The sequence below is a fragment of the Musca autumnalis genome, unplaced genomic scaffold, assembly GCF_047663935.1.
Source record: "Musca autumnalis isolate F117 unplaced genomic scaffold, ASM4766393v1 scaffold_2, whole genome shotgun sequence".
NCBI lineage: Eukaryota > Metazoa > Arthropoda > Insecta > Diptera > Muscidae > Musca > Musca autumnalis.
The window spans coordinates 18,117,799-18,132,141 of NW_027411755.1; the positions used below are offsets into that span (position 1 = coordinate 18,117,799).

General features: G+C 26.2%; 1 protein-coding gene across 1 annotated transcript in view; it reads left to right on the forward strand.

The window, feature by feature from the left end:
- The window catches only part of LOC141393773 (MTRF1L release factor glutamine methyltransferase-like), a 53,476-nt gene that overhangs the window by 28,205 nt on the left and 10,928 nt on the right, over nucleotides 1-14,343 (forward strand). The window lies entirely within an intron of this gene.

Sequence of the window (14,343 nt, forward strand, 5' to 3'; positions counted from 1 at the left end):
TCTTTGAATATTTAGATCGTTAAAAATATTGAAAAAATAGTTTTCAAAAATCGACATTTTGATGGCCCTAGAAAAAAAAACAATCTTTTAAATGCACGTTTTGATGGTCCTCGAAAAAAATATTTTTTTTAAATCCACGTTTTGATGGTCCTTGAAAAAACAAGTTTCAAAAATCCACGTTTTGATGGTTTTTTGAAAAAATATTTTTATAAAATCCACGGACCGTCAAGGTCCTTAAAATAAATATTTTTTTAAAAGTCCACGTTTTGATGATTCAAAAAAAATATTTTTTTAAAAATGATGGTCTTTGAAAAAAATATTTTTTTAACCCACTTTTTTATGGTCGTCGAAAAAATATTTTTTTAAAAATGATGGTCTTTGAAAAAAAGATTTTTAAAATACTCACGATTTAATGGTCGTCGAAAAAATATTATTTGTAAATCCACGTTTTGATGGTCCTTAAAAAAATATTTTTTTTAAATCCACGTTTTGATGGTCATTGAAAAACATTTTTTTAAAAATCCACATTTTGATGGTCTTTGAAAAAATATCTTTTAAAAATCCACGGTTTGATGGTCCTTGAAAAAATATTTTTTTTATCCACGTTTTGATGGTCCTTGAAAAAATATTTTTTTAAAAATCCACGTCTAAATGGTTTTTGAAAAAAATATTTTTAAAATACTCACGTTTTAATGTTCGTTGACAAAAATATTTTTTTTAAATCCACGTTTTGACGGTATTCGAAAAAAATATTTTTTAAAAATCCACGTATTAATGGTCCTCGAAAAAAATATTTTTTAAAAACCCACGTTTTAATGGTCGACGAAAAAAATATTTTTTTAAAAATCCACGTTTTGATGCTCTATGAAAAAATATTTTTAAAATACTAACGTTTTATTGGTCGTTAAAAAAAATGTTTCAAAATACACGTTTTGACGGTCCTTGAAAAAAATATTTTTTTAAAAACCCATGATTTGATGGTCTTTGCAAAAAAATATTTTTTTTAAAAATCCTCTTCTTGGATGGTTGCTTGAAAAAATATTAAACAAATCCACGGTTTGGATGGGTGCTTAAAAAGTATTTAAAAAATCCACGCCTTGGGTGGGTGCTTGAAAAAATATTTAAAAAATCCACGGCTTGGAAATATTTAAAAAAATCTACGACTTAGATGGGTTCTTGAAAAAATATTTTTAAAAAAATCCATGCCTTGGATGGGTGTTCAAAAATGTTAAAAAATGCAGGCATTGGATTTGTGCTTAAAAAATATTTTTAAAATCCACGCCAAGAAATGGTGCATGAAAAAATATTTTTAAAAATTCACGTCTTGAAATTAGATCTTGAAAAATATTTTTAAAAATACACGCTTTGGAATGGTGCTTGAAAAAATATTTTTAAAAAAATCCACGACTTGGAATGGTACTTGAAAAAATATTTTTAAAAAAACCAAGCCTTCGATGGTTGCCTGAAAAAATATTTAAAAAAAAAATATTTTTAAAAAAATCCACGACTTGGAATTGTACTTGTAAAAATATCTTTAAAAAACCAAGCCTTCGATGGTTGCCTAAAAAAATATTTAAAAAAAAATATTTTTAAAAAATCCACGTGTTTGGATGGGTGCTTGAACAAATCCATGCATTTGGATGGCTGCTTCAAAAAAATATTTTTAAAAAAATCCACGCCTTTGAAAGCGAGCTTGAATAAATATTTTTGAAAAAATACACGCATTTGGATGGCTGCTTCAAATTTTTTTTAATAGAGGTCTTGGATGTGTGCTTGAAAAATATTTTTAAAAATCTACGCCTTTGTTGGGAGCTTCAAAAATATTTTGTAAAAAATAGACGTCTTGGATGGTTGCTTGTAAAATAATTTTAAAAAATCCACGCCATGGATGGTTGTTAGAAAAATAATTTTAAAATAATCCACGTCTTGGTTAAGTGCTTGAAAAATATTTTTAAAAAAAATCCACGCCTTGGATGGGTGATTGAAGAAATATTTTAAAAAAATCCACGCCTTTGATGGGTGCTTGAAAAAATATTTATAAAAAAATCCCCGCCTTGGATGGGTGCTTGAAAAAATAATCTTAAAATAATCCACGTCTTGGTTGGGTGCTTGAAAAAATAATCTTAAAATAATCCACGTCTTGGTTGGGTGCTTGAAAAAAATATTTATAGAAATCCACGCCTTGGATGGGTGCTTGAAAAAATAATTTTAAAATAATCCACGTCTTGGTTGGGAGCTTGAAAAATATTTTTAAAAAAATAGATGCCTTGGTTGGGTGCTTGAAAAAATATTTATAAAAAATTCCACGCCTTGGATGGGTGCATGAAAAATATTTAAAAAAAATACATACCTTGGTTGGGTGCTCGAAAAGTATTTCTAAACAATGCACGCCTTGGATGGGTGCTAGAAAAATATTTTTAAAAAAATCCACGCCTTGGATGGGTGCTTGAAAAAATATTTTTAAAAATCCACGTCTTAAAATGGTGCATGAAAAAATATTTTTAAAAATCCACGTCTTGAAATGGAGCTTGAAAAAATATTTTTAAAAAAATCCACGCCTTGGGTTCATTCTATTTTTGAAGAATTAAAATATTTCCTCATTTAATGAAAACATATTTTTAAAAAAATCCACGCCTTGAAATGGAGCTTGAAAAAATATTTTTAAAAATCCACGTCTTGAAATGGAGCTTGAAAAAATATTTTTAAAAATCCACGCCTTGAAATGGTGCATGAAAAAATATTTTTAAAAATCCACGTCTTGAAATGGAGCTTGAAAAAATATTTTTAAAAATCCACGTCTTGAAATGGAGCTTGAAAAATATTTTTAAAAATGGTGCATGAAAAAATATTTTTAAAAATCCACGTCTTGAAATGGAGCTTGAAAAAATATTTTTAAAAATCTACGCCTTGAAATGGTGCATGAAAAAATATTTTTAAAAATCCAAGTCTTGAAATGGAGCATGAAAAAATATTTTTAAAAAAATCCACGCCTGGTATGGTGCTTAAAAAAATATTTTAAAAAAAATCCACGACTTGTATGGTGCTTGAAAAAATATTTTTAAAAAATCCGCGCCTTTGGATGGGAGTTTGAAAAAATATTGAAAAAAAAATCCACGACTTGGATGGGTGCTTGAAAAAATATTTGTTAAAAAAATCCACGCCTTAGATGGGTGCCTGAATTTTTTTTTTTAAATCCAAGCCTTGGATGGGTGCTTCAAAAATTATTTTAAAAATCCAAGCCTTGGATGTGTGCTTCAAAAAATATTTTAAAAACGGTTTTATGTTTATTTCTTTCTATTTTTGATGAACTAAAATATTTCCACCACGCTTCCCCCAAAAGTTAAAATAAAAACACCAATTTTCATTTTTTGTTTATTTTATTTGTTTTTTATTCACCTTTTTCTTTGTTTCTTATTTCATTCGTAATCATCTTTTTTTTTTTGTTGTAACATAAACATTTTTATTATTTTATATATATTTTTCTTTAATATATATGTATATGCATATTAATTAATACTTATGTTTGTTTTTATTATAATTAATTATTTTTAATTTTATAAACTATCGCTTAGCCAAACTAACATTTTATATATAAATACTATATTATTAATATTTTTACCCAAAACTATTTTCTTTTTTGCAAATATATAATTAATGATAAGAATTTTCTTTTTTTATTGGATTCTTAATTTTTTAATACAAAATTTACAAAAAATAAAATAAAACTTAAAAAATAATTTTTGTTTAAAAAAAATTCTAATTATTTGTTAAGCTGATATTAATTTATTTTGTTTTCACTTAAATTTATGTTATAAATATTGTTTTAATATATGTTTTTTTGTTTGCTTTTCTCTACAAATATTTAAATTAATTTTTATTGATTATTTTTCGTTTTCTATATATATTTAGAGCTAATTGTATAATTTATCTTATTGTATTATATAGAGTTTTTTGTTTAATTTTGTTTAATATTATTTTAACATTTAAAAAGCTACAATTTTGTTTTTTGTTTTGTATTTATTACTATGTATGTATATTATGTTTAATTATAATTCTATGATATATGCATTTTATTGAACATATGGACTGAAAATTATCTCGAACTTGCTAAAATGCTATTTAATGCCAATATTTTTTATTAGAATTCAATGGGCATAATTCTAGTTATTTCGATATCCTTAAATCTGCATTCGTATTTTCATTTCTGCATCAAAAAAGTAATTGAATTTCCCGAGGAATCATATCAGTTTTCAGCAAAATGTCCTAAAATTCATAGAATTGTCATTATTTTCAATTTCCGCCTAAAAGTATGCTCATCTGTTGTCTTTTAGGTGTATCACCACCCTAATATTTTTATATTGACGTCTAGATGTCGTTTTAATACTTATTTGAATATCAATCGTTATCAATTCCCGCCTTATTAGTTATGTTTCACATGCAATACGCCAAATAATAATATTAATAGAATTTAATATTAATATTGTTGTATAGATGGCGTTGTAGTATTAGTTGAATATCACGGATATTTTAAAAATGTTCGTGCCCTTCTAGAATGAATTTTTGCAGCTTACCGCCTGGATGATCTTCTAGCACAATTTATTATATAGGGAATCCGTCACTTGGAAACTATTTTTACGTTTTTAGGAAATCATAGCACTAATAAATCTTCCTTCACAAATCCTTGCTTTGGCAAATTTAACCTTTTTGATTGGACCTGAAATTTATATTTATTTTGTTCGACTTTTCTAGTTTAAAAATATTTAGAAACCCAATAAAATAATTATATTTAAGATCATGTCCGCCATCTTTTTCTGCCCATATGCCAGTTAAGTACTTTTCTAGCGTATATGAAATCTAATTATTATATATACTAAATATTTGTTATATTTTCTAATATTTTTATGTGATTTTTTTTTGTAATTTTATATGATATTTTCCACCTTTTTATTTTTACGGCATCCAAAATTGTTTTATTTTATTTTTTGTTGTTTCCTTTCTTCCATTTATTTTATATATAATTTTTTAATTTATTTGTGTTCCTATTTATTTTTATAACTTATTTTTTGTTCTTTTTTATTTTTTCCTTTAACTTTTTGTCATCCATTCCATTAGTTTTAGTTTAATAACCATTCTTTGATTGTTTAACATATTTTTATGATTTTTTTATTTGTGATTTTTCTATATATTTTCGGTTTTTTTTTGCTTCTAAACTATACTAAATACTCGCCAACAACATTTTTTGTTTTCATTTGAAATTAAAATATATTTTTGGTTTATTTATAACGAACCCTATGGGCTTGTACATTATATACATTTCCTAATATGGGGATTTTTTTATAATATTATGGCTTAATATGCACAAATAAAATTATATTCAAAATACCAATGAACAGAGTAAACATTTTGTAGGTTTAGTCCTCCAGGAGGATATGTTACAAATTCTGGAAAAATTCTTTCAAAAGCCACAAGTGGAGTCTTGGGTAATATTACCCGAAGAAAACTGCTAAACAAAATCACTCCTCTCATGTATAAATTGAGACACATACAGCCTCCATAAAGTGAGAAATGTCAGAAGGAAACGGAAAGTTTGTGTCAGCGAGATCGTGAAGGAACGGTCGAGTGCTCTACCGTTTCCTGATCTGTGACAATTGTCGTTGTGTGGTGTATGTAGTGGCTTTGTAACCCATTAGCCCAATCTTGCTAGGTTCCATTACAGCAACAAAGCAACAGAATATTCCAAAAACGCCACCTCTGGGCTAAAATAAAAACTACAGGTAGTTAGCAGAGACCACAATCATGCATTCATTATAAGTAAATTCAAAATTGATGGAATTGAAAGCAGATACTCCAACCCTTTATTAACAAGGTTAATTGTAGTAGATTGACGATCTGGTGGCTGTGGTGGATTTGCCAACATTTAAAAATGGTTTGAGAAATGCCTTTTATAACCATATGTGACCTACTAATACCCTAGACAGCCGGCAGCGTTAATTTGCATTAAGAACTGCATTTAATTTTACCGTGACAAACGACAGTTTCTGCATTTACGAAACAGCTGATTGCTGGGAAAAGAACTGTTTTGTTGTTGTTTGCTATGTAAATTGTGCCTCGGATCATTAATATGTTCTCTCCCTTACATGAATATGGGATCTCTTCTACAGTATTGCCATATTGAAATACCTAAATTAAGTTTAAATTCACTTTGATTTTGTGCATTAAGAATGTGGATAATGCACGAATTAATTTGAATTAAGGCAGTTAATGCACCATACACCAAGTATTTTCTTTAAAAAAAATATATATTTTTGAAAAATCCAGGATTTAATAAAATATATTTTTGATAAAATCCAGGATTTAATAAAATATATTTTTTTAGAAAATCCACGATTTTTGAAAAATATTCTAGACAAATCAAGGATTTTTGAAAATTTGTTTAAAAAATTCAGGCTTTTTGAAAAAATTTTATTTTAAAAATCCACGATTTTTGAAGAAATTCAATTTAAAAATCTACGATTTTTGAAAAACTTTTATTTAAAAAATTCTAGAATTTGCAAAAATATTATTCGATTTTTAAAGAATTTTTTTTTAAAAAATCTTCGATATTTAAAGAATATTTTTTTATATCGTGGATTTTAAGGGACAATTTCAAGATTTTTGAAAAATATTGTTTAAAAAATTCACGATTTTTTAAAAAATATTAGAGATAATAATTTTTGGGTTTTTGAAAAATATTGTTTAAAAAATGCAGGATTTTTTAAAAAATGTTATTTTAAAAATCCACGATTTTTGAAGAATTAATATTTAAAAAATCTACGATTTTTGAAAAATTGTTGTTTAAAAAAGATATTTGAGAAAAATATTATTCGATTTTTAAAGAATATTTTTTTTAATCGTGGATTTTTAAGGTATATTTTTTAAATAGTGGATTTTAAGGAATATTTTTTAATATTTATTTATATATTTAAAAAAATTATAATAAAATATATTTTTTAACAATTTCAGGATTTTTGAAAAATATTCTTTAAAAAATCCAGGATTTTTAAAAAATATTCCATATCAAAATTCTTTAACAAATCAACGATTAAAAAAAAATATTATTTAAAAAATCTAAAATTTGTAAAAAAACATTATTTAAAAAATTCATAATTTTAGAAAAAATATTAATTAAACAAACCACAATTTTTGACAAATAGTATTACAAAAAATACACGATCTTTAAGAATATTTTTTTGAAAAAAATATTCTTTAAAAATCCGCGATTTACCTAACTTTTTTTTTTTTTTTTGAGAAATATTCACGAGTTTTAAACGATTTTTAAAAAAAATTTTTTGTTTAGAAAAATATTCTTTAAAAATCCAAGATTTTTTAAAAATATTTTTTAACGCATTCTTAAAAAAATCTAAGATTTTTTAAAAAATATTTTTTTCTTTGAAAATTTTCAAGGTTATAAAAATTGCAAAGTCTTTATTATTCTATTCTTTAATAAAATTACGTTGTTGAAAAGAAATATTCTGGAAAAAAATTACGTCGAACAGTGGTTCAGAATAGTTTTTTCCTGGTCAAAATTCTGTAATTTTTAAACGGATAGAGATATTTTCATAATTCTTTCTTGTTAGACAGATAACACAATCAGCTTTCAGAAGTTGCAGAGAAATTCAAGGTAAAAATTATTTTTTACTATTTTTCATCAAAATATTGTGGTTTTTATATCTTCCTATGTATTAAAGATGGTCAAACGCCAACAAATAAACTATAAAATTACCAAAAAACTAAAAAAAAAAAAATTCGAAAAAATTTTTTAAAAAAAATTTTTACAAAAAAATTAAATTTTTCCTAAAATTAAAATAATACTTCTTGGGTTTTCATAAAACATATATAATTCGTACAAAAACTCATATATTCAAAATAAATATTAATTTGTGTCAAAAAGCTGTAATTCATATGGGAAACGGTGTAGAAAAACACACATTTTTACCCATATAATTTCAATAAATTGAAAAAAGTGTTAAACGGACGGAACGGGTACAAAAGTATATATGGGCTGAAAGAGGAGACTCTCGGACATCTTTCTGTACAAACAGAACATTGTTCCATGTTGTTTCACAAAAGTTCTAGTCCACTAAATTTGGAATTTCATAAAATTTGGTACCTGAGGAAAATAAAATAGATCATGTTGTGCAAACGCTACGGTAATTTATTGAAACGATTTTTAAAGGCCATAATTCTTCCTACCTTACAAAACACAATATTTGTTATAGTTTACAAAAAATAATTAGTTAAATCTGAATCTTCCTCCACAAATTTTTAAAAATTACATATTTCCCAAAAATGGGGAAAATGTTCATCTTTAGGGGCACACCACGCCCACACCCTCTAATATTTTTAACTAATTTTATGGTTTCCTTAATTTCAATATGTTTACTATCGAATCCCATATAGAAATTAAATATCTTTGGTAAAACAAAATTTTGATTTTTGGCCAGGAAAATCGATTCCTGAACCATTGTGCGTTGCTGAAAAGAAATATTCTTTAAATAAACATTATGTCGTTGAAAAGAAATATTCTTTAAAAAAATCCACGTTGTTGTACAAAATATTCTTTAAAAAATCCAAGTTTGGCCACTTACGTCATGTACGAAATTATATTAGGTTGTGATCTTCGCTAATTATAGTGTTGCCATTTGCCATAAAGCTTGCGTTTCTAATATTCTTTTCCTAAGTATTGCTTATACCCTAGACAGACGGCAGCGTTAAGTTGCATTATCTACCTTAATTCAAATTAATTCCTGCAAACTGAATCAAACTGAATTTAAAGGGCATTTTAGATATTTCAATATAGCAATACCGTAGAAGAGAGCCCATATTCACATGAGGGAGAGAGCATATTCATGCTCTGAGACACAGGGAAAACAAAAAATGGAGTGCAAACAACAACAAAACAGCAATCATCTGTTTCGTAAATGCAGCAACTGTCGTCTGTCAGTCTAAAGTTAAATGCACATCTTAATGCAAATTAACGTTGCCGTCTGTCTCTCTAACCCGTATATATGTGTGTGGGTATGAATGTTTCTTGCACAGTTGGTTTCTAGATGTTGCCAAATTTTCTAAAAGACTACGAGAAGCCCTTGGGCATAAATACCGGGGAATTGAGAATAAGCCACTTCAATCTACTCGCAAACTTAGAACGTCAGCTAGTAAATTAGTAACGGAAAGCTGGGTTCTACTGGAATTAAGCTGTGTGCTTAGTGAATAAAGTCGATTGTGAGTAAGTGTAATAAAGTCAATAAGGCATTGCAGAATCTTAAACTGAAACGAACCCAGAGAATCAGCCACTTCAGTTGTAAATCTACTCGCAAACTACAAACGTCATCTAGTAAAGAAGTAACGGAAAGCTGTGTTCTACTGGAATTAAGCTGTGTGCTTAGTGAATAAAGTCGATTGTGAATAAGTGTAATAAAGTCAATAAAGCATTGCAGAATGGTAATCTGAAACGAACCCAGTTTTATTTGATACAAATCATGTCGGGAAGCAAAACAACGTCTACACGGGATTAAGTTAAACATAATTCCGTAACAATATTCATTCAATCAATTATAATTGGGGAAAATTAGTAAGTATCAATTATAATTGAGGAAAATTAATAAATGAATTCGGTATTACTAATGAGTATTTTTTCTACTTCTTAGGAAAATGTTAGATGTTTTCGTTTATAGGCTATAAATAATTATTTTTAATATAATTTTATTTTATAAAATTAAGCCATAACTTATTTGAAAGAGTTCCCTTTTTATAATCTGGTTATTTTTATTTCTCAATATTTAAGTTTTTTAACTAAGTCAGTGATGGTCAAACACACTCCATTACACATTCAGGGTGATTATGGATGTAAACTCCGTGTGAGTTTTGTCTTTCTGCCGTTTCAACTAAAAGGACCAAGTGAGAAAACTCATGGGGAGTTGATATTCGTAATTGGTCTGATTATTTCCAAAGTCACCTACTAAAACATGCTGAGAAAACTTCTAAGTTTCCATTTAAATGTCTGGCGTCTTGCGGTGTTAAGCAGTGTCCTGTTGTGTGGGTTACCCATCTCTGATCTCAAGTAAGGAGTGTAAAAATAATTTTCTTTAAAAACATAATATAAAAGCCAGCCTCATTGTGAACGTAATATCGCTTAGAATCTGGAGTTACACAGTCGGATTCAGAAGTCCACTGTGAAGCATTTTCCTTCAATTGATTTTCGATTTCTTGTTGGCAACTTAAGCTAACTTGATTGAAGTTGGTTTCGCGGTCAATTTTTGAAGGACAATTCTAAATAGAGGGTGCAATTCCAAAACTCGCCCTATGAAAAATCTTGAGATTTGGTGGTCGATTTTAAAGCTTTGTCTTTTGAAGTCAAGCTCGTAGTATGTAAGGGGAATTAGAAAATCAAAAATTAAATAAAAGAAATATATTTCAATGAAAAAATCGTTTTTTATTTAAAAACAAAATAATCAAAAATAATTAATTTACAAATTAAAAGTACATATAATTGACAACTTAAGATTAAAAGAAAATATACAAAAAATAAGCTGCACAAAATTATTTAAAAATATTTACATACTCTTTAAGTTAAAATATTGCAAGTTTAAGGAAAAAATGAAGGACGCAATTATTGTAGGACTTCAGGTAAAGGTCAAATTAGGTGAGCTGTTTTGAGTTCACTTATATCAGGGAAACCTTCAAGATGTTTCCTTTATAGTTATGGAAACATCGATACCGACTAATATCCCAAATAAATGGCTATTATGCAATGATGAGGAAAGGCATCTTTCGCGGCTTTGGATTTCTGCCAATATTTGGGGAAATTAGTTTCAATATTTCCTTAATTGTCATGATGACATTAACCTTAGACCTTGAAGCTGCCACAAAACTTAAAAATTATTTATAAAGGCACAAAATTATGCAAATTAACATAATCTCTATTTTTTTTATAAAATTAATACTTAATTGGAATTTTTATAGAAGAAGAAAGTAGCTAGGCCACTGGTTTTAAAAATAAGAATTATACATACATATACAAAATGTCTTTTAGAATTTCATATTTGTTTTTGTTTTTTATTTTTCGTAGGAAATTGGATAGAGATTCAAAGTTGAAATTGGAATAATTAAAAAAACTTATTTTTTAAATTATATTGACTGGCTTTGACTTGTAATTTATGTTACAAACACTTATAATACAAGATTAAAAAAAAGAAATTTAATTAATTTAAAATTAAGATTTGAATTTGTTTCTCTTTTAAAGCAATTATTATTATTTTTTAAAGAATTAATTAATTTAAAAATTTTTAATTAATTTAAAATTAAGATTTGAATTAGTTTCTTTTTTAAAAAAATATATATTTATTTATTAAGAATTATTTTAAATTTTTAGAGTGTGTTTAAACCAAAGAATTTTAAATTAACCTAAGAATTTTAAATTATTTGCTTAATTGTTTTTACGGCTGCAGTTTTTTCTTTTTCATATTTACTATTGTTTTTGTTGTGGATTTTTTTCGTTTTTTGTTGTTGTTCTGTTTTTGTTTCTTTTTTTATTTGTAATTTAATGCATAAACAGTCTTTTTTAGTTCACAATAACTTAAAAGAGACAAGAGGACTAAAATCTAAAATTAATTTACATTTATTTGTTTTTTTATTTATTATTTTAAATAATTGTTTTTAAATATTTTTTTAAATATTTATTTAGTTATTAAGTAAATTTAAAAAATATATATGGAAAATATAGCAAAATTGTATTTGTTTACTAATTAGTGATGTAAAAGCAGGCAGGGCAGAGTTTTTTTCCTTGATAATAATAAGACTTAATATTTAATAACAAAATTGTTTTCATTTTTTTTTTCACAATTAACATGTATGGAAGTTATAATTGTTCAACTATTTAAAAAAAAATTACATAAGATGTTTTTATATTAATTATAATAAAGAATATTAAAACATTTTTGTGGAAACTGTTATACGAATATTATCACCTTAATAAATAATTTGAAGTATGGTCATGCGTATAAATAAAATTTAAAAAATTCCAAGTAAATCGTAGACAGGGGACACTTGTATAACAGTTTCACAAATGTTATACGTGTTAAATGTTATTCGAACATTATCCTCTTAATAAAAAATTTGAAGTATGGTCATGCGAATAAATAAAATTTAAAAAATTCCATGTAAATCGTAGACAGGGGACACTTGTATAACAGTTTCACATGTTAACTGTTATACGAATATTATCATCTTAATAAATAATTTGAAGTATGGTCATGCGAATAAATAAAATTTAAAAAATTTCAAGTAATTCGTAGACAGGGGACACTTGTATAACAGTTTCAAAAGTGTTATACATATTAAATTATTTACTAGTATTTAATGGCAATACAAAACCAACAAGGCATTGCCATACTTTTCCATTTGTTCGGGCTTTGCGGGAGCTGTTATACAAAGATAACCTACCGGAGACACTTGTATAACAGTTTTACATGTTAACTGTTATACGAATAAATAATTTGAAGTATGCTCATGCGTATAAATAGAATTTAAAAAAATTCCAAGTACATCGTAGACAGGGGACACTTGTATAACAGTTTCAAAAGTGTTATACATATTATAGTATTTATTAATTTTTGATGGTAATACAAAACCAAAAAGGCATTTTTTCCATTTGTTCTTTGTTTGCGGGAACTGTTATACAAAGATAACCTTAAACGTTTTTTTTATTAAAATAATATATAAGAGTACAGATCTTTTTGCCCACAGAAAATTATCCATAAGTAATTTTATGTTTGGAGAAGCGAATAAAAAGAACATTTAAAAACAAACCAAGCAAATCGTAGGCATATGATACTTGTATAACAGTTTTAAAAGTGTTATAAAACTGAATTGGGTACTAATACCGATATAAAATACAAAACCAGCAGATATTATATTTTATAAACTGTTATACAAAGATAATTGTTATATAATTAGAACCTTTTGGCTACATAAAATTATGTAATGTTCTTGATTAAATTTATTAAGACGTAAAAACTGTTATACTGCAGAGTATAACAAATAAATAAAATTTCTAAATGTTCTACGACCATTGATTTGCTTTACTTTTAGTTAGTTTACATTTTTAGACCTGGTATAACAGTTTAAGGAATTTATTTAAATCATTCTCAGCATCACCAATGGTGATTTTTATTACTTATTTGTATAAATGGGTATATCGGAAACTGTTATACGAAGGTAGTTGTTATTAAATTGTCACTTTTTAGCTACATAAAATTACGTAATTTTCTTGATTAAATGTATAAAGACATAAAAACTGTTATACTGCATAGTATAACAAATAAATACAAAATCTAAATGTTCTACGACCGGTGGTTGCCAAACATCTTTGTTAGTATACGTGTTTAGATCTGGTATAACAGTTTAAGGTATTTACTTAAATCATTCTCATCATCACCAAGGGTGATTCATCATGAGGTGTAGACTTCGTAATAATTATTTAACAGATGGTATAACAGATTTAGAGCTTTCAAAAGTGTAATTTTTGCAATGCCTTCATAAGATTAATATTTCATAATATTTTTTTATGTTAGGTATAACAGTCAGAATAGCCCCAAGTAAATTTTGTTATAAAGCTAAAATATTTTCTAAGCTCATAGCACCATTGGAATTGTTATAATTTTGATATGCAACTGGTTTATGTTGCATTTTGAAGTTATTTCTTCGATACTTCTGCGACTTAACTGTCATATATGAGAATTTAACCTATGAATGCCACAAATTCAAATGCCTATTCTTAAAATAAAATCGATTGGAGAAAAAAATGCTCTAGAGTTGTTATATCTCTGACACTTCTACAAGTTAACTGTTATATATCTGTATTTAACCTGCAAATGTGAAATTTTTTATGGCTTTTCTTAAAACAAAAATCCCCTGGAAGTGTCCATTTTTGTGGTAATTTTGTAAACTGTTATACACATATCTTTGCTTTAATTCATTCTAAAAATTCTTCTTTGTATCTTTATATAGTTTATATGGATATTTCACACTTAGAAAAATGTCCTGTTATATTTAGACTGTGTATAACATCTTCATAGCATACTTAACTAAACTAATAACTGTTATACATATGTTAAGTATTCACATGCTATATAACTTTTATATGCAAACAAGAACTAAATAACAAAAATTAAAAAATATATTATTAAATGCCATAACTGTTATACTTAAATGAGAAAAAAATGTTTAATAACTTAGAATTACGTACTAAAAACGAAAACGACTCAAAATTTGTACGATTTAAGTAACTAGTTTAAACATTAATCT